The sequence below is a fragment of the Hyla sarda genome, unplaced genomic scaffold, assembly GCF_029499605.1.
Source record: "Hyla sarda isolate aHylSar1 unplaced genomic scaffold, aHylSar1.hap1 scaffold_1726, whole genome shotgun sequence".
Taxonomy (NCBI): domain Eukaryota; kingdom Metazoa; phylum Chordata; class Amphibia; order Anura; family Hylidae; genus Hyla; species Hyla sarda.
This window is the reverse complement of record NW_026608367.1, coordinates 1-22,968: the sequence shown is the minus strand read 5'-3', so window position 1 is coordinate 22,968 and position 22,968 is coordinate 1. Positions and strand designations below refer to the sequence as shown.

The 22,968-nt window shown below is 43.1% G+C and overlaps 6 non-coding genes across 6 annotated transcripts; all 6 read right to left on the bottom strand.

The window, feature by feature from the left end:
* Positions 1–5,058: 5,058 nt before the first annotated feature.
* On the bottom strand, positions 5,059–5,249 carry LOC130312757 (U2 spliceosomal RNA). The gene has a single exon (XR_008860844.1). It is a non-coding gene; the product is annotated as a U2 spliceosomal RNA (small nuclear RNA).
* A 2,093-nt stretch (positions 5,250–7,342) lies between these two features.
* LOC130312779 (U2 spliceosomal RNA) lies at positions 7,343–7,533 on the bottom strand. Its single transcript, XR_008860863.1, has one exon. It is a non-coding gene; the product is annotated as a U2 spliceosomal RNA (small nuclear RNA).
* A 2,095-nt stretch (positions 7,534–9,628) lies between these two features.
* Positions 9,629–9,828, bottom strand: LOC130312771 (U2 spliceosomal RNA). The gene has a single exon (XR_008860858.1). It is a non-coding gene; the product is annotated as a U2 spliceosomal RNA (small nuclear RNA).
* Positions 9,829–16,702: 6,874 nt separating this feature from the next.
* LOC130312778 (U2 spliceosomal RNA) lies at positions 16,703–16,893 on the bottom strand. Its single transcript, XR_008860862.1, has one exon. It is a non-coding gene; the product is annotated as a U2 spliceosomal RNA (small nuclear RNA).
* A 2,088-nt stretch (positions 16,894–18,981) lies between these two features.
* On the bottom strand, positions 18,982–19,172 carry LOC130312777 (U2 spliceosomal RNA). Its single transcript, XR_008860861.1, has one exon. It is a non-coding gene; the product is annotated as a U2 spliceosomal RNA (small nuclear RNA).
* Positions 19,173–22,540: 3,368 nt separating this feature from the next.
* On the bottom strand, positions 22,541–22,731 carry LOC130312768 (U2 spliceosomal RNA). Its single transcript, XR_008860855.1, has one exon. It is a non-coding gene; the product is annotated as a U2 spliceosomal RNA (small nuclear RNA).
* Positions 22,732–22,968: the final 237 nt, after the last annotated feature.

Sequence of the window (22,968 nt, the reverse complement as noted above, 5' to 3'; positions counted from 1 at the left end):
AAAATTTTTGACATAATCTTATAATCAACATTAAGAAGCGTAATTGGTCTCCAATTTTCTAAGCTGTTCCTATCCCCCTTTTTGGGGATCAGAGACACTATACCACTCCTCCAAGATAAAGGTAGAACATCAGAATTAAAAGCCTCCTTAAAAATATTAAGCAAATCATCTTTAAAAATGTCCCAAAAGGTTTTATAAAACTCTACAGGAAGTCCATCAGAACCTGGTGTTTTACCTGTGGATAAACTTTTAGCAGCAATTTCTAATTCTTGGCATCTTACTTCTGTGCAAAGTGCATCTTGGTCCTCCTTACTTAAACCACAATCTAAAGTGCTTAGGAGAAAATTAGCAGCAGATATATCAATGGGTTTCTCATTAAACAGATCTTGATAAAAGGATTTAGCTTTGGATAACATTCCTACATTAGTAGTTTCATCCTCAATGTTAATCATTAACTTTTTTGTTTCCATTACCTTTTTAAAAAAGAATCTTGTACACTTTTCATCCTTCTCTTTACATTCAACTTTGGAGTTAAAAATTATTTCTTTCCCTTTGTTAGTTATAGCCTTCTGAATATCACTTTTAACACTTAAAATCAGATCGTCTACATATACACCCAGCTCTTTGAGTTGATAATAGGTTTGTAGTTTTGTGTTAAGATCTCTATACCATTTCAATTTCTCTTTTGTTTTTTTAACACCCATCTTAATAAAATACTCTTTAAATTTTACCTTGCAGAATTCCCACCATGCTAAAAGAGAATTAAAATTAGTCCTTGAGTTCTGCAATTTTTTAAAAAGATAGATAAAATTACATTTAATTTCTTCATCTTCAAGCAAAGAGATATTCAGACGCCAGACTCCTTTGGCTCTGCAAACCCCATCAAACTTACATGTAGCAGATAAAATCTTATGATCTGAAAAAAAGGTAGAAGTCAATTGCATATTCCCATAAAATGCAAATCCAGAAGCAAAAATATAATCAATCCTTGACATATAAAGGCTATTCCCCCAGGTATACCCAGGGTCATTAGGGAAAGAGGTTCTCCACAAATCTTTTAAATTAAAATCAACTATAAAATCCTTTAGTTGTTTTTCAGTCTTATCTTTCCTTTGTTCAGATCCTCCAGCCCGCTCCTCTCCTGCCATTATACAATTAAAATCACCAGCGATGATAAGCGGGGATGAACCCGGTAAATAAAACTGAATTTTCTCTAATAAATCAGATCTTTCATCCTTATCTGGAGAGGCATATACATTTAAAAGTCTCATATTCATGTCATTATAAATAATATGAACGAGCAGGGCTCTACCGGGTACAATGTCTGTGAAGGAGGTAACTTTATACTCACTGCTCTTGAACAGTATGCAAACACCAGTCACTTTCCTCTCATTATCCCCTGACCACACAGACGGGCCAAGAGTCCATTCAGATCTCAAAGATGAATAATTGATATCATAATCAATGGCACATTCCTGTAAAAATAAAATGTCTGTAGGCAAAGAAGACAAGAAAGAAAATAAAGCAGCCCTCCTCTCTGGGCTCTTCAAACTCCTCACATTGAAGGAGGAGATATTAACACTTGGTAGCTCCTGGGTCATTCATTATCCTCAGACAAAGAACCCCAATCTGTAGGTGGTGACACAAATTCCTCAATATTAACAGGGTCGGATGCTGTTATAACCTTTTGGCAGACAATCTCCACGTTCCCCTCGTCCGCACTAACTCGACCACTCCTTTTGATGTTAAGGCCCTTTTCCTCTTTCCGGTCTCTGCTTTTCCTCTTTCGCCGTTCTTCTACATCCATCTCCTCTGTATCCCTTCTGGGCGGTCCAGGACCCTCAACTTCCATGAGAGGAGAACCCCTCACTTCTGTCTCAGGTCCCACGACCTTCCCCGGGGACACAATGCTTTTGGAGACATGAGCCACAGCAGGTATCACAGGAATTCCGGTAGCAGAAGACTCAGGCATCACTTTCAGGGTGTGGGTCTTAGGCACAGGCACAGCATCCATGGAGCTCTTCCTCATCGAGGGACCAGCCGACGTAGCCACAATATTGGCCCAGGAGCGTTGAGGACAATCCTTAAAAGCGTGTCCTTTCTGCTTACACACATTACACAGAATCTCATTTTGACAGTCCAAAGTGGTGTGGCCTTTTTGGCCACATCTTTTGCAAATAACCACTTCCTCTTTGCAAGATTCTTGTGTATGACCATATTCATGGCATTTCCTGCAATAATACGGCATCCCAGGGTAGAATAAATAGCCACGTTTACGCCCAATTAAAAAATTTGCAGGTGGGCGACACAGACCTCCAATTCCTCTCACATCTTCTCTGAACTTAACAGCAAACTTATGCTTTCCAGTCCAAAAGTCCATTGCATTCATTATTTTATGAGAGTATTTGACTTCCGCACAATATTGGTTTAAAAATAAGACAATGTCTCTTATATCCACGTATGGATCGTGCATAGTAACCACCAGTGGAACATCGCCATTAGAATATAGAGCAATGAAAACAAGTCCTTTCATATCCTCCTCATTGGCAAGCTCCCGAACTTTCTCAAACATATGGTCACATGCAGATGCGGAAGTCAAGGTAAGAATGAAAAGTCCTTTACCTGGGTCTTTTAGGCAAAACACATCTTCTCTCTGAATGTGCAATAAATCCAGCATAATTCTCTTGACAAAAAATTCCAAAGTCATCTTCTCCTTTTTCTCCTCATCCACTTCAATACGGAAGGTGTTCTTAATCCGAGTTTCAGTATGCGCAGCAAACCTAAGGGTCGCCATGGGGGATCGCCTTCCCGTTCTTTGTAAGTCCTCCTCCTATAGCAGCATGAGGCTTAAGACGGCTAAAAAACCGCCGATGCCTCAAGGCCGAAGGTTCGACGAACTCAGAGCCCCTTGACAAGATACAAGATCTTAGCCAAAAGGCCGAGAAGCGATAACCGTGAAAGGGGCGGGCCCAACAAGGTGCCCTTCATGGGCACTATCACTGCTTGCTGTCAGGGAGGCTGCCAGACAATTTTCCATGCACACTCTGGGCTGGGGGGCAGTCAACCACCAGTACACACAGCAGAACCTAAACCCATACCATTATTGCTAAGCAGCAAGACAGGGGCCCATTGCACTCCCACGGGGCCTTTTTAAATGCAATCCATAACCCGGATTTGCCAGGAACCCTTCTTACTCCTCCTACTTGCATGTGACACTGGGCTTAGGATCTGCATAGGAAACACACACACAAGCACACACCTACCTTTGTTGCCTGCAGATGCCTCCTTGGCTGTCCCCAAACGGTATCAAACCAACACCCACGGGAAGCTGTAAGCATATAGGACATGCCTGCACCCCATTGGACTTACCTGTGTGGGTTAAACCCGGGTTATTTGACAACCTATGGCGGTGATGGTTCTGCTCAGGCAGAGCAGTGCTGATGCTCCTCATAAAGCTGTCGCTGCTGTGAAGGTTCTAGGTGACATCACAAATCCCTATGGTTACATACACAACAAAGCTGGGTTGTTGTTGTTTACAGTCTGCAAGGCCTGTGGAAGTGAGTGACATCATAGCACTGTAGTTCTGAGGGTTCTAGATGGATGCAACAATCTCCTGTTGCTTCTATGAAGGCCATAATAGACGACATCACCAAACAGCTCCATAGTCACATACACAGCAAAGGAGAGATGTTGTTTACACCTAGTGATGTCAGTGGTATTGAGTGACATCACAGCACAGTGCTAAGGCTCCTGGGCCTGGACACAGCAGCGGCTGCAATATCTCAACGGAGAATACGTTTATATATATGTGTGTGTGTGCGCGTATATATATATATATATATATATATATATATATATATATATATATATATATTTCTCCGCCGAAATCACTTTTAAACCCATTTCCACCTTTTTTTCCCTTCTCTTCCTCTTACTTTTTTTTCACGTTTTTTTACGTTTTTCTCCTTTTCGCCTCTTTTCTGGGCGTATTATTCTTCTTATTCTTCTTTTTTTTCGTCTAATGCATACCCCATCAGTGCAGCAATGCTTATTCAATACCGCCAGCAGATGGAGACACTGGGGGATAATTTTCTAAGGATTTATACTGATTTTTCCTGTCTGAATTTGTCGCACAGAAAGTTGCAGGCCAAATATGTGTGACATTTCTGCGACTTTAGCTTCTAGAGCATTTTTACAACATTATACATAGGTGATGAATACATAAAAAGCGACTGTTCAGCGACAGACAAGTCGCATCGGCTGAAAGTAGGCCAGAATGTCAGTCCATGTTGGAGCAGGTTTAGATACAGTCTAAAGTATAGATCTCAAAGTCTGTGCACAGAATTTAGCAAGGGCCTCGCACCTTCTGATGCATCAGGTAGGTGCACAATAGCATAGCCTAACCCTCTGTACTTTGGTCTATATTGATGCGGGACATAGACAGCCAGCTGATGACCAATCCATTAGTGCAATGGATGGCTGGAAGCATTTGTCTTTGCCTTTGCAATACCACAGAAGCAATGCATGGTCAATGTACAGCAATGACACACCTGTGTGAACAGCCAGGAGACCCCCCCCCCCCCCCCATGTTATGTTACATAGTTACATAGTTAGTACGGTCGAAAAAAGACATATATCCATCAAGTTCAACCAGGGAATTAAGGGGTAGGGGTGTGGCGCGATATTGGGGAAGGGATGAGATTTTATATTTCTTTATAAGCATTAATCTTATTTTGTCAATTAGGAACATTCAGCACCCACCCGCTATCAAGGCAGCTGCCTATCATGTCATGCCCTACCTGCACAGGTGTGCTGGCTACTCAAATGATCCAATTAAGGAGGCCATTTAGTCAGCAGCAGCAGAAGTCCTGTGCCTGGACGCTCCAACAGCGGCCAGACACAAGCAGAAGCAGAAGCAGCAGAAGCAGCAGAAGCAGCAGCAGCACCACCTTTTGTTTTTTGGCTGCAGCAGCAGCAAGGCCCACAGGGCTGGCTAGCTGGCTAGCCAGCAAGCAGGTAGCAATGAAAGTAGGAATCTTTCTTTTTAACCCTGTAAGGGGGTGGTGCACTGTACCCGAAGATACTGCCATATCGGGTCAATGCATAGGGCGACGGAAGCAAGCTTCGAAATCGGCCCCTGTTCTCAAAAATCCATTTAATATATGGTCCCCAGATAGGGGACGTATCAGATATTAAACTGATAAGAACAGATACTACACTTGATCTTAGCCAAAAGGCCGAGAAGCGATAACCGTGAAAGGGGCGGGCCCAACAAGGTGCCCTTCATGGGCACTATCACTGCTTGCTGTCAGGGAGGCTGCCAGACAATTTTCCATGCACACTCTGGGCTGGGGGGCAGTCAACCACCAGTACACACAGCAGAACCTAAACCCATACCATTATTGCTAAGCAGCAAGACAGGGGCCCATTGCACTCCCACGGGGCCTTTTTAAATGCAATCCATAACCCGGATTTGCCAGGAACCCTTCTTACTCCTCCTACTTGCATGTGACACTGGGCTTAGGATCTGCATAGGAAACACACACACAAGCACACACCTACCTTTGTTGCCTGCAGATGCCTCCTTGGCTGTCCCCAAACGGTATCAAACCAACACCCACGGGAAGCTGTAAGCATAGAGGACATGCCTGCACCCCATTGGACTTACCTGTGTGGGTTAAACCCGGGTTATTTGACAACCTATGGCGGTGATGGTTCTGCTCAGGCAGAGCAGTGCTGATGCTCCTCATAAAGCTGTCGCTGCTGTGAAGGTTCTAGGTGACATCACAAATCCCTATGGTTACATACACAACAAAGCTGGGTTGTTGTTGTTTACAGTCTGCAAGGCCTGTGGAAGTGAGTGACATCATAGCACTGTAGTTCTGAGGGTTCTAGATGGATGCAACAATCTCCTGTTGCTTCTATGAAGGCCATAATAGACGACATCACCAAACAGCTCCATAGTCACATACACAGCAAAGGAGAGATGTTGTTTACACCTAGTGATGTCAGTGGTATTGAGTGACATCACAGCACAGTGCTAAGGCTCCTGGGCCTGGACACAGCAGCGGCTGCAATATCTCAACGGAGAATACGTTTATATATATGTGTGTGTGTGCGCGTATATATATATATATATATATATATATATATATATATATATATATTTCTCCGCCGAAATCACTTTTAAACCCATTTCCACCTTTTTTTCCCTTCTCTTCCTCTTACTTTTTTTTCACGTTTTTTTACGTTTTTCTCCTTTTCGCCTCTTTTCTGGGCGTATTATTCTTCTTTTTCTTCTTTTTTTTCGTCTAATGCATACCCCATCAGTGCAGCAATGCTTATTCAATACCGCCAGCAGATGGAGACACTGGGGGATAATTTTCTAAGGATTTATACTGATTTTTCCTGTCTGAATTTGTCGCACAGAAAGTTGCAGGCCAAATATGTGTGACATTTCTGCGACTTTAGCTTCTAGAGCATTTTTACAACATTATACATAGGTGCTGAATACATAAAAAGCGACTGTTCAGCGACAGACAAGTCGCATCGGCTGAAAGTAGGCCAGAATGTCAGTCCATGTTGGAGCAGGTTTAGATACAGTCTAAAGTATAGATCTCAAAGTCTGTGCACAGAATTTAGCAAGGGCCTCGCACCTTCTGATGCATCAGGTAGGTGCACAATAGCATAGCCTAACCCTCTGTACTTTGGTCTATATTGATGCGGGACATAGACAGCCAGCTGATGACCAATCCATTAGTGCAATGGATGGCTGGAAGCATTTGTCTTTGCCTTTGCAATACCACAGAAGCAATGCATGGTCAATGTACAGCAATGACACACCTGTGTGAACAGCCAGGAGACCCCCCCCCCCCCCCCATGTTATGTTACATAGTTACATAGTTAGTACGGTCGAAAAAAGACATATGTCCATCAAGTTCAACCAGGGAATTAAGGGGTAGGGGTGTGGCGCGATATTGGGGAAGGGATGAGATTTTATATTTCTTCATAAGCATTAATCTTATTTTGTCAATTAGGAACATTCAGCACCCACCCGCTATCAAGGCAGCTGCCTATCATGTCATGCCCTACCTGCACAGGTGTGCTGGCTACTCAAATGATCCAATTAAGGAGGCCATTTAGTCAGCAGCAGCAGAAGTCCTGTGCCTGGACGCTCCAACAGCGGCCAGACACAAGCAGAAGCAGAAGCAGCAGAAGCAGCAGAAGCAGCACCTTTTGTTTTTTGGCTGCAGCAGCAGCAAGGCCCACAGGGCTGGCTAGCTGGCTAGCCAGCAAGCAGGTAGCAATGAAAGTAGGAATCTTTCTTTTTAACCCTGTAAGGGGGTGGTGCACTGTACCCGAAGATACTGCCATATCGGGTCAATGCATAGGGCGACGGAAGCAAGCTTCGAAATCGGCCCCCGTTCTCAAAAATCCATTTAATATATGGTCCCCAGATAGGGGACGTATCAGATATTAAACTGATAAGAACAGATACTACACTTGATCTTAGCCAAAAGGCCGAGAAGCGATAACCGTGAAAGGGGCGGGCCCAACAAGGTGCCCTTCATGGGCACTATCACTGCTTGCTGTCAGGGAGGCTGCCAGACAATTTTCCATGCACACTCTGGGCTGGGGGGCAGTCAACCACCAGTACACACAGCAGAACCTAAACCCATACCATTATTGCTAAGCAGCAAGACAGGGGCCCATTGCACTCCCACGGGGCCTTTTTAAATGCAATCCATAACCCGGATTTGCCAGGAACCCTTCTTACTCCTCCTACTTGCATGTGACACTGGGCTTAGGATCTGCATAGGAAACACACACACAAGCACACACCTACCTTTGTTGCCTGCAGATGCCTCCTTGGCTGTCCCCAAACGGTATCAAACCAACACCCACGGGAAGCTGTAAGCATAGAGGACATGCCTGCACCCCATTGGACTTACCTGTGTGGGTTAAACCCGGGTTATTTGACAACCTATGGCGGTGATGGTTCTGCTCAGGCAGAGCAGTGCTGATGCTCCTCATAAAGCTGTCGCTGCTGTGAAGGTTCTAGGTGACATCACAAATCCCTATGGTTACATACACAACAAAGCTGGGTTGTTGTTGTTTACACTCTGCAAGGCCTGTGGAAGTGAGTGACATCATAGCACTGTAGTTCTGAGGGTTCTAGATGGATGCAACAATCTCCTGTTGCTTCTATGAAGGCCATAATAGACGACATCACCAAACAGCTCCATAGTCACATACACAGCAAAGGAGAGATGTTGTTTACACCTAGTGATGTCAGTGGTATTGAGTGACATCACAGCACAGTGCTAAGGCTCCTGGGCCTGGACACAGCAGCGGCTGCAATATCTCAACGGAGAATACGTTTATATATATGTGTGTGTGTGCGCGTATATATATATATATATATATATATATATATATATATATATATATATTTCTCCGCCGAAATCACTTTTAAACCCATTTCCACCTTTTTTTCCCTTCTCTTCCTCTTACTTTTTTTTCACGTTTTTTTACGTTTTTCTCCTTTTCGCCTCTTTTCTGGGCGTATTATTCTTCTTTTTCTTCTTTTTTTTCGTCTAATGCATACCCCATCAGTGCAGCAATGCTTATTCAATACCGCCAGCAGATGGAGACACTGGGGGATAATTTTCTAAGGATTTATACTGATTTTTCCTGTCTGAATTTGTCGCACAGAAAGTTGCAGGCCAAATATGTGTGACATTTCTGCGACTTTAGCTTCTAGAGCATTTTTACAACATTATACATAGGTGCTGAATACATAAAAAGCGACTGTTCAGCGACAGACAAGTCGCATCGGCTGAAAGTAGGCCAGAATGTCAGTCCATGTTGGAGCAGGTTTAGATACAGTCTAAAGTATAGATCTCAAAGTCTGTGCACAGAATTTAGCAAGGGCCTCGCAACTTCTGATGCATCAGGTAGGTGCACAATAGCATAGCCTAACCCTCTGTACTTTGGTCTATATTGATGCGGGACATAGACAGCCAGCTGATGACCAATCCATTAGTGCAATGGATGGCTGGAAGCATTTGTCTTTGCCTTTGCAATACCACAGAAGCAATGCATGGTCAATGTACAGCAATGACACACCTGTGTGAACAGCCAGGAGACCCCCCCCCCCCCCCCATGTTATGTTACATAGTTACATAGTTAGTACGGTCGAAAAAAGACATATGTCCATCAAGTTCAACCAGGGAATTAAGGGGTAGGGGTGTGGCGCGATATTGGGGAAGGGATGAGATTTTATATTTCTTCATAAGCATTAATCTTATTTTGTCAATTAGGAACATTCAGCACCCACCCGCTATCAAGGCAGCTGCCTATCATGTCATGCCCTACCTGCACAGGTGTGCTGGCTACTCAAATGATCCAATTAAGGAGGCCATTTAGTCAGCAGCAGCAGAAGTCCTGTGCCTGGACGCTCCAACAGCGGCCAGACACAAGCAGAAGCAGAAGCAGCAGAAGCAGCAGCAGCACCACCTTTTGTTTTTTGGCTGCAGCAGCAGCAAGGCCCACAGGGCTGGCTAGCTGGCTAGCCAGCAAGCAGGTAGCAATGAAAGTAGGAATCTTTCTTTTTAACCCTGTAAGGGGGTGGTGCACTGTACCCGAAGATACTGCCATATCGGGTCAATGCATAGGGCGACGGAAGCAAGCTTCGAAATCGGCCCCCGTTCTCAAAAATCCATTTAATATATGGTCCCCAGATAGGGGACGTATCAGATATTAAACTGATAAGAACAGATTTTTTTTTTTTTTTTTTTTTTTTTACATTTTTATTGAAAAAACTCAAAAACTTAAATACATCACAAAAAATGTTTACAATACATCAAATACTGTTTTCCATAAATGTAAATTCCACATAGCTAATGCTTTTTTCTGCCCATATCTCTTTTTATCAATTAAATAGTACAAGTAAACTTCACTGTATATCATCTTCAAACATTCTTTTTCACAAATAAAATCTCTTTTGAAGACAAGGATATTACGAACTTTCCATAATACATTTTTTGTACAGTTGATAAAAATCCACAAAATTCTCTCTTTTTCTTTCGTAACTCCATCACTTTTGCCATATAAAACAACTTCATGATTTAAAACTTTTAGACCTGTTAGGAATTTCAATAAAGAACCAATTAGTCTAAAAACCTTTTGTGCAAAATAACAATTCCAGAAAAGGTGCAAAACAGTTTCATCTATATTGCAATTTTCCCGGGGACAGACACATACAGCATTTAGACCTCTTCTATATTGGAAAAATCTTACCGGAAGACACTCATGGATAATCATCCATGCTAAATCCTTGTGCTCATTAAAAAGATATGGCTCGTTTACCTTTTTCCATATTTGTACACACCTATTATAAGAAAAATTAGAGACCATACATATTTCTTCTTGCAAATTTAACTGTACTTCTATCTTGCGAGCATCCCTCAAGGTTAACAAGTCAAAGTCTTTAAGGTTATACATACGTATAATTTTTTCTAAGATGGCATAATGTTTAGGCGGAGTTAAAAGTACAGGAGAAGATAATGATAAAAACACCCATTCTCTTTTTCTAAAAATATGTCCCGCAGAGTACTTTAAAAAACAGGACCATACACTTTTCATAAAAAGTCCCCTAAAACACCAACTAAAAAACCTTAAGTATAAAAATTTTCTAATACAGGGAACCTGTTTTCCTCCATTTTTTTGTGACTTATACATAGTATCTCTTTTTAATTTTTCTGCTTTAGAACTCCATAGAAACTCAAAGAGAATCCTCTGAAGTTGCCTAGACATAAGTTCATTAGGAGGATAAATCATATTTAAATAGAGCATAATGGGTATTAGCATAGCCTTAATCACCAAAATTTTACCTTCTAAGGATAATTTCCTAAGGGACCAAAAGTCTACCTTTTTCTTTACCTTTTCTTTTACCATTAGCCAACTTTCCTCACCATTGTTATTTTTATCAAAGATGACTCCAAGGATTTTTATTTTTTCTGACTGTAATTTTAGGTTTGGTATTTGCACGTTTTCCCATTTACCTATATAAAAACAGTCACATTTAGATAAATTAAGTTTAAAAGCAGAAGCTTTACAAAAGAAATCAGTAACATCAACAACTCTTTGTAAAGAGAAGGCACTTTCACAAAAAACATTAATATCATCCATATAGCCACACACTTTAAGGGTGGCATTATTACCTCCAGGAACTGGCACTCCTTTTATTATTTTATCATTCCTTATTAAGTTTAACAGAGGTTCTATTGCACATATAAACAGTATAGGAGACAGAGGGCAGCCTTGCTTTACCCCTGATGATAAATTAATAAAATCTGTAAGGAAACCATTTATTAAAATCCTGCTAAAAGAACCTTTATATAAGAGAGCAATTTGCTTAATAAATATGTTAGGAAAACCCATGCGTTGTAAAACCATCCATAAAAAACAATGTGATACTCTATCGAACGCTTTATGAAAATCTAGAGATAGAATGGCTAGATTTTGATTCCGCTCTTGCTGATACCATATGACGTCCCTAATAGCATTTAAAGGTTCAGCTACACTCCTTCCTGGGACACCACATACCTGATCCACATGGATGACCTTGTACAAAAACGGCTTCATTCTGTTAACAAAAATTTTTGACATAATCTTATAATCAACATTAAGAAGCGTAATTGGTCTCCAATTTTCTAAGCTGTTCCTATCCCCCTTTTTGGGGATCAGAGACACTATACCACTCCTCCAAGATAAAGGTAGAACATCAGAATTAAAAGCCTCCTTAAAAATATTAAGCAAATCATCTTTAAAAATGTCCCAAAAGGTTTTATAAAACTCTACAGGAAGTCCATCAGAACCTGGTGTTTTACCTGTGGATAAACTTTTAGCAGCAATTTCTAATTCTTGGCATCTTACTTCTGTGCAAAGTGCATCTTGGTCCTCCTTACTTAAACCACAATCTAAAGTGCTTAGGAGAAAATTAGCAGCAGATATATCAATGGGTTTCTCATTAAACAGATCTTGATAAAAGGATTTAGCTTTGGATAACATTCCTACATTAGTAGTTTCATCCTCAATGTTAATCATTAACTTTTTTGTTTCCATTACCTTTTTAAAAAAGAATCTTGTACACTTTTCATCCTTCTCTTTACATTCAACTTTGGAGTTAAAAATTATTTCTTTCCCTTTGTTAGTTATAGCCTTCTGAATATCACTTTTAACACTTAAAATCAGATCGTCTACATATACACCCAGCTCTTTGAGTTGATAATAGGTTTGTAGTTTTGTGTTAAGATCTCTATACCATTTCAATTTCTCTTTTGTTTTTTTAACACCCATCTTAATAAAATACTCTTTAAATTTTACCTTGCAGAATTCCCACCATGCTAAAAGAGAATTAAAATTAGTCCTTGAGTTCTGCAATTTTTTAAAAAGATAGATAAAATTACATTTAATTTCTTCATCTTCAAGCAAAGAGATATTCAGACGCCAGACTCCTTTGGCTCTGCAAACCCCATCAAACTTACATGTAGCAGATAAAATCTTATGATCTGAAAAAAAGGTAGAAGTCAATTGCATATTCCCATAAAATGCAAATCCAGAAGCAAAAATATAATCAATCCTTGACATATAAAGGCTATTCCCCCAGGTATACCCAGGGTCATTAGGGAAAGAGGTTCTCCACAAATCTTTTAAATTAAAATCAACTATAAAATCCTTTAGTTGTTTTTCAGTCTTATCTTTCCTTTGTTCAGATCCTCCAGCCCGCTCCTCTCCTGCCATTATACAATTAAAATCACCAGCGATGATAAGCGGGGATGAACCCGGTAAATAAAACTGAATTTTCTCTAATAAATCAGATCTTTCATCCTTATCTGGAGAGGCATATACATTTAAAAGTCTCATATTCATGTCATTATAAATAATATGAACGAGCAGGGCTCTACCGGGTACAATGTCTGTGAAGGAGGTAACTTTATACTCACTGCTCTTGAACAGTATGCAAACACCAGTCACTTTCCTCTCATTATCCCCTGACCACACAGACGGGCCAAGAGTCCATTCAGATCTCAAAGATGAATAATTGATATCATAATCAATGGCACATTCCTGTAAAAATAAAATGTCTGTAGGCAAAGAAGACAAGAAAGAAAATAAAGCAGCCCTCCTCTCTGGGCTCTTCAAACTCCTCACATTGAAGGAGGAGATATTAACACTTGGTAGCTCCTGGGTCATTCATTATCCTCAGACAAAGAACCCCAATCTGTAGGTGGTGACACAAATTCCTCAATATTAACAGGGTCGGATGCTGTTATAACCTTTTGGCAGACAATCTCCACGTTCCCCTCGTCCGCACTAACTCGACCACTCCTTTTGATGTTAAGGCCCTTTTCCTCTTTCCGGTCTCTGCTTTTCCTCTTTCGCCGTTCTTCTACATCCATCTCCTCTGTATCCCTTCTGGGCGGTCCAGGACCCTCAACTTCCATGAGAGGAGAACCCCTCACTTCTGTCTCAGGTCCCACGACCTTCCCCGGGGACACAATGCTTTTGGAGACATGAGCCACAGCAGGTATCACAGGAATTCCGGTAGCAGAAGACTCAGGCATCACTTTCAGGGTGTGGGTCTTAGGCACAGGCACAGCATCCATGGAGCTCTTCCTCATCGAGGGACCAGCCGACGTAGCCACAATATTGGCCCAGGAGCGTTGAGGACAATCCTTAAAAGCGTGTCCTTTCTGCTTACACACATTACACAGAATCTCATTTTGACAGTCCAAAGTGGTGTGGCCTTTTTGGCCACATCTTTTGCAAATAACCACTTCCTCTTTGCAAGATTCTTGTGTATGACCATATTCATGGCATTTCCTGCAATAATACGGCATCCCAGGGTAGAATAAATAGCCACGTTTACGCCCAATTAAAAAATTTGCAGGTGGGCGACACAGACCTCCAATTCCTCTCACATCTTCTCTGAACTTAACAGCAAACTTATGCTTTCCAGTCCAAAAGTCCATTGCATTCATTATTTTATGAGAGTATTTGACTTCCGCACAATATTGGTTTAAAAATAAGACAATGTCTCTTATATCCACGTATGGATCGTGCATAGTAACCACCAGTGGAACATCGCCATTAGAATATAGAGCAATGAAAACAAGTCCTTTCATATCCTCCTCATTGGCAAGCTCCCGAACTTTCTCAAACATATGGTCACATGCAGATGCGGAAGTCAAGGTAAGAATGAAAAGTCCTTTACCTGGGTCTTTTAGGCAAAACACATCTTCTCTCTGAATGTGCAATAAATCCAGCATAATTCTCTTGACAAAAAATTCCAAAGTCATCTTCTCCTTTTTCTCCTCATCCACTTCAATACGGAAGGTGTTCTTAATCCGAGTTTCAGTATGCGCAGCAAACCTAAGGGTCGCCATGGGGGATCGCCTTCCCGTTCTTTGTAAGTCCTCCTCCTATAGCAGCATGAGGCTTAAGACGGCTAAAAAACCGCCGATGCCTCAAGGCCGAAGGTTCGACGAACTCAGAGCCCCTTGACAAGATACAAGATCTTAGCCAAAAGGCCGAGAAGCGATAACCGTGAAAGGGGCGGGCCCAACAAGGTGCCCTTCATGGGCACTATCACTGCTTGCTGTCAGGGAGGCTGCCAGACAATTTTCCATGCACACTCTGGGCTGGGGGGCAGTCAACCACCAGTACACACAGCAGAACCTAAACCCATACCATTATTGCTAAGCAGCAAGACAGGGGCCCATTGCACTCCCACGGGGCCTTTTTAAATGCAATCCATAACCCGGATTTGCCAGGAACCCTTCTTACTCCTCCTACTTGCATGTGACACTGGGCTTAGGATCTGCATAGGAAACACACACACAAGCACACACCTACCTTTGTTGCCTGCAGATGCCTCCTTGGCTGTCCCCAAACGGTATCAAACCAACACCCACGGGAAGCTGTAAGCATAGAGGACATGCCTGCACCCCATTGGACTTACCTGTGTGGGTTAAACCCGGGTTATTTGACAACCTATGGCGGTGATGGTTCTGCTCAGGCAGAGCAGTGCTGATGCTCCTCATAAAGCTGTCGCTGCTGTGAAGGTTCTAGGTGACATCACAAATCCCTATGGTTACATACACAACAAAGCTGGGTTGTTGTTGTTTACACTCTGCAAGGCCTGTGGAAGTGAGTGACATCATAGCACTGTAGTTCTGAGGGTTCTAGATGGATGCAACAATCTCCTGTTGCTTCTATGAAGGCCATAATAGACGACATCACCAAACAGCTCCATAGTCACATACACAGCAAAGGAGAGATGTTGTTTACACCTAGTGATGTCAGTGGTATTGAGTGACATCACAGCACAGTGCTAAGGCTCCTGGGCCTGGACACAGCAGCGGCTGCAATATCTCAACGGAGAATACGTTTATATATATGTGTGTGTGTGCGCGTATATATATATATATATATATATATATATATATATATATATATTTCTCCGCCGAAATCACTTTTAAACCCATTTCCACCTTTTTTTCCCTTCTCTTCCTCTTACTTTTTTTTCACGTTTTTTTACGTTTTTCTCCTTTTCGCCTCTTTTCTGGGCGTATTATTCTTCTTTTTCTTCTTTTTTTTCGTCTAATGCATACCCCATCAGTGCAGCAATGCTTATTCAATACCGCCAGCAGATGGAGACACTGGGGGATAATTTTCTAAGGATTTATACTGATTTTTCCTGTCTGAATTTGTCGCACAGAAAGTTGCAGGCCAAATATGTGTGACATTTCTGCGACTTTAGCTTCTAGAGCATTTTTACAACATTATACATAGGTGCTGAATACATAAAAAGCGACTGTTCAGCGACAGACAAGTCGCATCGGCTGAAAGTAGGCCAGAATGTCAGTCCATGTTGGAGCAGGTTTAGATACAGTCTAAAGTATAGATCTCAAAGTCTGTGCACAGAATTTAGCAAGGGCCTCGCACCTTCTGATGCATCAGGTAGGTGCACAATAGCATAGCCTAACCCTCTGTACTTTGGTCTATATTGATGCGGGACATAGACAGCCAGCTGATGACCAATCCATTAGTGCAATGGATGGCTGGAAGCATTTGTCTTTGCCTTTGCAATACCACAGAAGCAATGCATGGTCAATGTACAGCAATGACACACCTGTGTGAACAGCCAGGAGACCCCCCCCTCCCCCCCCCATGTTATGTTACATAGTTACATAGTTAGTACGGTCGAAAAAAGACATATGTCCATCAAGTTCAACCAGGGAATTAAGGGGTAGGGGTGTGGCGCGATATTGGGGAAGGGATGAGATTTTATATTTCTTCATAAGCATTAATCTTATTTTGTCAATTAGGAACATTCAGCACCCACCCGCTATCAAGGCAGCTGCCTATCATGTCATGCCCTACCTGCACAGGTGTGCTGGCTACTCAAATGATCCAATTAAGGAGGCCATTTAGTCAGCAGCAGCAGAAGTCCTGTGCCTGGATGCTCCAACAGCGGCCAGACACAAGCAGAAGCAGAAGCAGCAGAAGCAGCAGCAGCACCACCTTTTGTTTTTTGGCTGCAGCAGCAGCAAGGCCCACAGGGCTGGCTAGCTGGCTAGCCAGCAAGCAGGTAGCAATGAAAGTAGGAATCTTTCTTTTTAACCCTGTAAGGGGGTGGTGCACTGTACCCGAAGATACTGCCATATCGGGTCAATGCATAGGGCGACGGAAGCAAGCTTCGAAATCGGCCCCCGTTCTCAAAAATCCATTTAATATATGGTCCCCAGATAGGGGACGTATCAGATATTAAACTGATAAGAACAGATACTACACTTGATCTTAGCCAAAAGGCCGAGAAGCGATAACCATGAAAGGGGCGGGCCCAACAAGGTGCCCTTCATGGGCACTATCACTGCTTGCTGTCAGGGAGGCTACCAGACAATTTTCCATGCACACTCTGGGCTGGGGGGCAGTCAACCACCAGTACACACAGCAGAACCTAAACCCATACCATTATTGCTAAGCAGCAAGACAGGGGCCCATTGCACTCCCACGGGGCCTTTTTAAATGCAATCCATAACCCGGATTTGCCAGGAACCCTTCTTACTCCTCCTACTTGCATGTGACACTGGGCTTAGGATCTGCATAGGAAACACTCACACAAGCACACACCTACCTTTGTTGCCTGCAGATGCCTCCTTGGCTGTCCCCAAACGGTATCAAACCAACACCCACGGGAAGCTGTAAGCATAGAGGACATGCCTGCACCCCATTGGACTTACCTGTGTGGGTTAAACCCGGGTTATTTGACAACCTATGGCGGTGATGGTTCTGCTCAGGCAGAGCAGTGCTGATGCTCCTCATAAAGCTGTCGCTGCTGTGAAGGTTCTAGGTGACATCACAAATCCCTATGGTTACATACACAACAAAGCTGGGTTGTTGTTGTTTACACTCTGCAAGGCCTGTGGAAGTGAGTGACATCATAGCACTGTAGTTCTGAGGGTTCTAGATGGATGCAACAATCTCCTGTTGCTTCTATGAAGGCCATAATAGACGACATCACCAAACAGCTCCATAGTCACATACACAGCAAAGGAGAGATGTTGTTTACACCTAGTGATGTCAGTGGTATTGAGTGACATCACAGCACAGTGCTAAGGCTCCTGGGCCTGGACACAGCAGCGGCTGCAATATCTCAACGGAGAATACGTTTATATATATGTGTGTGTGTGCGCGTATATATATATATATATATATATATATATATATATATATATTTCTCCGCCGAAATCACTTTTAAACCCATTTCCACCTTTTTTTCCCTTCTCTTCCTCTTACTTTTTTTTCACGTTTTTTAACGTTTTTCTCCTTTTCGCCTCTTTTCTGGGCGTATTATTCTTCTTTTTCTTCTTTTTTTTCGTCTAATGCATACCCCATCAGTGCAGCAATGCTTATTCAATACCGCCAGCAGATGGAGACACTGGGGGATAATTTTCTAAGGATTTATACTGATTTTTCCTGTCTGAATTTGTCGCACAGAAAGTTGCAGGCCAAATATGTGTGACATTTCTGCGACTTTAGCTTCTAGAGCATTTTTACAACATTATACATAGGTGCTGAATACATAAAAAGCGACTGTTCAGCGACAGACAAGTCGCATCGGCTGAAAGTAGGCCAGAATGTCAGTCCATGTTGGAGCAGGTTTAGATACAGTCTAAAGTATAGATCTCAAAGTCTGTGCACAGAATTTAGCAAGGGCCTCGCACCTTCTGATGCATCAGGTAGGTGCACAATAGCATAGCCTAACCCTCTGTACTTTGGTCTATATTGATGCGGGACATAGACAGCCAGCTGATGACCAATCCATTAGTGCAATGGATGGCTGGAAGCATTTGTCTTTGCCTTTGCAATACCACAGAAGCAATGCATGGTCAATGTACAGCAATGACACACCTGTGTGAACAGCCAGGAGACCCCCCCCCCCCCCCATGTTATGTTACATAGTTACATAGTTAGTACGGTCGAAAAAAGACATATGTCCATCAAGTTCAACCAGGGAATTAAGGGGTAGGGGTGTGGCGCGATATTGGGGAAGGGATGAGATTTTATATTTCTTCATAAGCATTAATCTTATTTTGTCAATTAGGAACATTCAGCACCCACCCGCTATCAAGGCAGCTGCCTATCATGTCATGCCCTACCTGCACAGGTGTGCTGGCTACTCAAATGATCCAATTAAGGAGGCCATTTAGTCAGCAGCAGCAGAAGTCCTGTGCCTGGACGCTCCAACAGCGGCCAGACACAAGCAGAAGCAGAAGCAGCAGAAGCAGCAGCAGCACCACCTTTTGTTTTTTGGCTGCAGCAGCAGCAAGGCCCACAGGGCTGGCTAGCTGGCTAGCCAGCAAGCAGGTAGCAATGAAAGTAGGAATCTTTCTTTTTAACCCTGTAAGGGGGTGGTGCACTGTACCCGAAGATACTGCCATATCGGGTCAATGCATAGGGCGACGGAAGCAAGCTTCGAAATCGGCCCCCGTTCTCAAAAATCCATTTAATATATGGTCCCCAGATAGGGGACGTATCAGATATTAAACTGATAAGAACAGATACTACACTTGATCTTAGCCAAAAGGCCGAGAAGCGATAACCGTGAAAGGGGCGGGCCCAACAAGGTGCCCTTCATGGGCACTATCACTGCTTGCTGTCAGGGAGGCTGCCAGACAATTTTCCATGCACACTCTGGGCTGGGGGGCAGTCAACCACCAGTACACACAGCAGAACCTAAACCCATACCATTATTGCTAAGCAGCAAGACAGGGGCCCATTGCACTCCCACGGGGCCTTTTTAAATGCAATCCATAACCCGGATTTGCCAGGAACCCTTCTTACTCCTCCTACTTGCATGTGACACTGGGCTTAGGATCTGCATAGGAAACACTCACACAAGCACACACCTACCTTTGTTGCCTGCAGATGCCTCCTTGGCTGTCCCCAAACGGTATCAAACCAACACCCACGGGAAGCTGTAAGCATAGAGGACATGCCTGCACCCCATTGGACTTACCTGTGTGGGTTAAACCCGGGTTATTTGACAACCTATGGCGGTGATGGTTCTGCTCAGGCAGAGCAGTGCTGATGCTCCTCATAAAGCTGTCGCTGCTGTGAAGGTTCTAGGTGACATCACAAATCCCTATGGTTACATACACAACAAAGCTGGGTTGTTGTTGTTTACACTCTGCAAGGCCTGTGGAAGTGAGTGACATCATAGCACTGTAGTTCTGAGGGTTCTAGATGGATGCAACAATCTCCTGTTGCTTCTATGAAGGCCATAATAGACGACATCACCAAACAGCTCCATAGTCACATACACAGCAAAGGAGAGATGTTGTTTACACCTAGTGATGTCAGTGGTATTGAGTGACATCACAGCACAGTGCTAAGGCTCCTGGGCCTGGACACAGCAGCGGCTGCAATATCTCAACGGAGAATACGTTTATATATATGTGTGTGTGTGCGCGTATATATATATATATATCCCCTTAAGGACACATGACGTACTGGAACGTCATGTGTCCACTCCCGATCTATAACGCGGGGCCACGGCGTGGCCCCGCGTCATAGCGGGTCGGGCCCGGCCTCTAACAACGGCCGGGACCCGTGGCTAATAGCGCGCGGCATTGATCGCTGTGCCGCGCGCTATTAACCCTTTAGACGCGGCGTTCAAAGTTGAACGCCGCGTCTAAAGTGAAACCGAAAGCATGCCGGCTAGCTCAGTGGGCTGTTCGGGATAGCCGCGGTGAAATCGCGGCATCCCGAACAGCTGACAGGACAGCGGGAGGGCCCCTACCTGCCTCCTCGCTGTCCGATCGCCGAATGACTGCTCAGTGCCTGAGATCCAGGCATGAGCAGTCATGCGGCAGAATCGTTGATCACTGGTTTCTTATGAGAAACCAGTGATCAACATAGAAGATCAGTGTGTGCAGTGTTATAGGTCCCTATGGGACCTATAACACTGCAAAAAAAAAGTGCAAAAAAAAAGTGAATAAACATCATTTAACCCCTTCCCTATTAAAAGTTTGAATCACCCCCCTTTTCCCATAAAAGAAAAAACACAGTGTAAATAAAAATAAAAATAAACATAAATGGTATCGCCGCGTGCGGAAATGTCCGAATTATAAAAATATATCGTTAATTAAACCGCACGGTCAATGGCGTGCGCGCAAAAAAATTCCAAAGTCCAAAATAGTGCATTTTTGGTCACTTTTTATATCATGAAAAAATGAATAAAAAGCGATCAATAAGTCCTATCAATGCAAAAATGGTACTGTTAAAAACCTCAGATCACGGCGCAAAAAATGAGCCCTCATACCGCCCCATACACGGAAAAATAAAAAAGTTATAGGGGTCAGAAGATGACAATTTTAAACGTATTAATTTTCCTGCATGTAGTTATGATTTTTTCCAGAAGTCTGACAAAATCAAACGTATATAAGTAGGGTATCATTTTAATCGTATGGACCTACAGAATACATATCAGGTGTCATTTTTACCGAAAAATGTACTACGTAGAAACGGAAGCCCCCAAAATTTACAAAACAGCGTTTTTTTTTTAATTTTGTCGCACAATGATTTTTTTTCCCGCTTCACCATAGATTTTTGGGCAAAATGACTGACGTCATTACAAAGTAGAATTGGTGGCGCAAAAAATAAGCCATCATATGGATTTTTAGGTGTAAATTTGAAAGAGTTATGATTTTTTAAAGGCAAGGAGCAAAAAACGAAAATGCAAAAACGGAAAAACCTCCGGTCCTTAAGGGGATATATATATATATATATATATTTCTCCGCCGAAATCACTTTTAAACCCATTTCCACCTTTTTTTCCCTTCTCTTCCTCTTACTTTTTTTTCACGTTTTTTTACGTTTTTCTCCTTTTCGCCTCTTTTCTGGGCGTATTATTCTTCTTTTTCTTCTTTTTTTTCGTCTAATGCATACCCCATCAGTGCAGCAATGCTTATTCAATACCGCCAGCAGATGGAGACACTGGGGGATAATTTTCTAAGGATTTATACTGATTTTTCCTGTCTGAATTTGTCGCACAGAAAGTTGCAGGCCAAATATGTGTGACATTTCTGCGACTTTAGCTTCTAGAGCATTTTTACAACATTATACATAGGTGCTGAATACATAAAAAGCGACTGTTCAGCGACAGACAAGTCGCATCGGCTGAAAGTAGGCCAGAATGTCAGTCCATGTTGGAGCAGGTTTAGATACAGTCTAAAGTATAGATCTCAAAGTCTGTGCACAGAATTTAGCAAGGGCCTCGCACCTTCTGATGCATCAGGTAGGTGCACAATAGCATAGCCTAACCCTCTGTACTTTGGTCTATATTGATGCGGGACATAGACAGCCAGCTGATGACCAATCCATTAGTGCAATGGATGGCTGGAAGCATTTGTCTTTGCCTTTGCAATACCACAGAAGCAATGCATGGTCAATGTACAGCAATGACACACCTGTGTGAACAGCCAGGAGACCCCCCCCCCCCCCATGTTATGTTACATAGTTACATAGTTAGTACGGTCGAAAAAAGACATATGTCCATCAAGTTCAACCAGGGAATTAAGGGGTAGGGGTGTGGCGCGATATTGGGGAAGGGATGAGATTTTATATTTCTTCATAAGCATTAATCTTATTTTGTCAATTAGGAACATTCAGCACCCACCCGCTATCAAGGCAGCTGCCTATCATGTCATGCCCTACCTGCACAGGTGTGCTGGCTACTCAAATGATCCAATTAAGGAGGCCATTTAGTCAGCAGCAGCAGAAGTCCTGTGCCTGGACGCTCCAACAGCGGCCAGACACAAGCAGAAGCAGAAGCAGCAGAAGCAGCAGCAGCACCACCTTTTGTTTTTTGGCTGCAGCAGCAGCAAGGCCCACAGGGCTGGCTAGCTGGCTAGCCAGCAAGCAGGTAGCAATGAAAGTAGGAATCTTTCTTTTTAACCCTGTAAGGGGGTGGTGCACTGTACCCGAAGATACTGCCATATCGGGTCAATGCATAGGGCGACGGAAGCAAGCTTCGAAATCGGCCCCCGTTCTCAAAAATCCATTTAATATATGGTCCCCAGATAGGGGACGTATCAGATATTAAACTGATAAGAACAGATACTACACTTGATCTTAGCCAAAAGGCCGAGAAGCGATAACCGTGAAAGGGGCGGGCCCAACAAGGTGCCCTTCATGGGCACTATCACTGCTTGCTGTCAGGGAGGCTGCCAGACAATTTTCCATGCACACTCTGGGCTGGGGGGCAGTCAACCACCAGTACACACAGCAGAACCTAAACCCATACCATTATTGCTAAGCAGCAAGACAGGGGCCCATTGCACTCCCACGGGGCCTTTTTAAATGCAATCCATAACCCGGATTTGCCAGGAACCC